Source organism: Rattus norvegicus, chromosome 10, assembly GCF_021556685.1.
Source record: "Rattus norvegicus strain SHRSP/BbbUtx chromosome 10, alternate assembly SHRSP_T2T, whole genome shotgun sequence".
Classification (NCBI taxonomy): Eukaryota; Metazoa; Chordata; class Mammalia; order Rodentia; family Muridae; genus Rattus; species Rattus norvegicus.
The window spans coordinates 57,346,299-57,348,585 of record NC_141543.1 but is presented as its reverse complement, the minus strand read 5'-3'; the positions used below and the strand labels follow the sequence as shown (position 1 = coordinate 57,348,585).

The 2,287-nt window shown below is 45.3% G+C and overlaps 1 pseudogene; it reads right to left on the bottom strand.

Annotated features, from left to right (window-relative positions):
• Window positions 1–590: 590 nt before the first annotated feature.
• On the bottom strand, window positions 591–1,212 carry Rpl15-ps7 (ribosomal protein L15, pseudogene 7; annotated as a pseudogene).
• Window positions 1,213–2,287: the final 1,075 nt, after the last annotated feature.

Here is a 2,287-nt window from a genome sequence, read left to right as displayed (position 1 = left end):
GAGTAAGCTAGATGATTTTTTTTTAAAGCACAAAAGCACGGCATATGTCGTTTCTGCAAGACAGTCATCAAATGACCGGTTGCAAGCTGCCAAATGCCCAAATGCAAGGAAGCAACAGCATTTCTCCACAGTGCTCACACAAAGACCAGCTGGCCTTCAGGGACTCAGCTGGCTTCTGTGCTGTTTCCGAGTCCTAGCAGCAGCCAGAACTTTCTGTGTGACATAGGGTGAAGGCTGAGAGCTCCTTATGTTGACTGTAGAACTTCCTGCTTGTAGATGTTATCTAGAATCTGGTTTCTGTCTTTTCTCTCTGCCCCTGGGCTGGGGGTGAGAAACAGGGGTTTCATGCTTTGACATAGCCTGTGTACTTCTCTTCTTCCTGAGACCAAATATTTCCAGTGTCAAAACCAAAAGTGATCATGTCATCAATCTTCTGCCAGGACAACTGCATAGAATGACTGGATGAAGTTAGGTGAGAAAAATCACACCCCGAATGTACTAGAATGTCTGCACCATGCTTGCATTTTCTTTGTTTATTTTGACTCTCCTAAATTGCTTATTGGTTATGATTTTTACAAATATGACGTGTGTTAGGGGTAACAGTGGAGCTGGAAAGTATTGGGCCTTCTCTAGGCTGCATGGTGAGATCCACCTAGAGTTCAGTGGAACTTGTGGCCCTTTCCAAGGCCACAGCTCTTGCAGTCAGCAGATATCAGCTCACACATCTCTCTGTGCCTGTGGACTGGTTTGGTGATCCACTGAGTGTCAGGATTTCTTCTGACAGCTTTATGGAATGGATCAATGAGGATAACCTCCAAAAATTTATATGTGGAATCTTCAACAACCCAATAGGGATTCAGGACTCACAAAGCCCCATAATGGCGCCCAACTCTCTGCTCAGCAACAGACTGAAGGCTTCAGGAAAATTTCAGTTGGGTAACACCATGGGAGACAGACAGACTTGCCATAAGTTGTACCCTTAGGAGCCAAGTGTTTGTGACCACTACATTGGACATGAATCTTATAAATGACAAAACCTTGTTTAGCCTTGTATCCCAGTCTTCATGCTTTATTGGGCCAGGTAGGGCAGGGAGCCCTGTGCAGTGCAGAGGAGAGCTGGCGGTATTGCCAGCAGCAGACCTTCAGAAGAAAGCACATCATGTCGGACTGCTTCTTTCTCCATAGCTCCTAAATGTATTTACATGCACCCATCTTGGATCACCTGAAGGCTGCCGCCAGAGGAAAGGAAGAAGCCTTCCTCCCACAATCCTTTTTGTCCCGTGCTTGCATTTTCATTGATGATAGACTCACAGTATGTGGGATGGTTAGCTCAACAAAGAACTGACAGTTTGAATTTTATAAGGAGTTGCCCTGTGTATAATGTCATTTAATCTTCACATAAATTTGGAATTAAGATGTCATTATGAAACCCATCACTTTGTACACATAAAGGAAAATACAATCTTTGAATAGATGTGTGTTTGTCTCTCTATCTCTGTCTCTGTCTCTGTCTCTCTGTCTCTCTGTCTCTGTCTCTGTCTCTCTGTCTCTGTCTCTGTCTCTGTCTCTCTCTGTCTCTCTCTGTCTCTCTCTGTCTCTGTCTCTCTCTCTCTCTCTCTCTCTCTCTCTCTCTCTCTCTCTCTCTCTCTCTCTGTATGTGCATGTGGGGGAGGAAGCTCCAGTGGCTACTGCTTGATAACTGCATACTGACAGGATGGTTACCTCTGCTCAGGATCCTTATGGACTATCAGCCTGAGCTGGCCAAAAGTATTTTCTACATCACTGACACCTCTTTCATACAGCTATCAAGAGATGGCCAGGAAGGAAACCTTTTTGTATGTGGAATTTCTTGGAGCACACTTGGAGCACACAAACTTATCCTCATTTTTTTGCAATGTAATCCTCCTTTGGCCTAGAATAAATGGAGACTTCTGCTCTTTTGCCCATCTGTCTTAGTCAAGGTTTGCATTCCTGTACAAACATCATGACCAAGAAGCAAGTTGGGAAGGAAAGGGTTTATTCTGCTTACATTTCTGCATTGCTGTTCATCACCAAAGGAAGTCAGGACAGGAACTCCACAGGGCAGGAACTTGGAGGCAGGAGCTGATGTAGAGGCCATGGAGGGTGTTGCTTACTGGCTTGGCTCCCCTGGCTTGCTCAGCTTGCTCTCTTATAGAACCCAGGATTGCTAACCCAGAGGTGGCATCACCCACAATGGGCTGGTCCCTTCCCACTTGATCACTAGTTGAGAAAATGCCTTATAGGGATCTCATGGAGGCATTTTCTC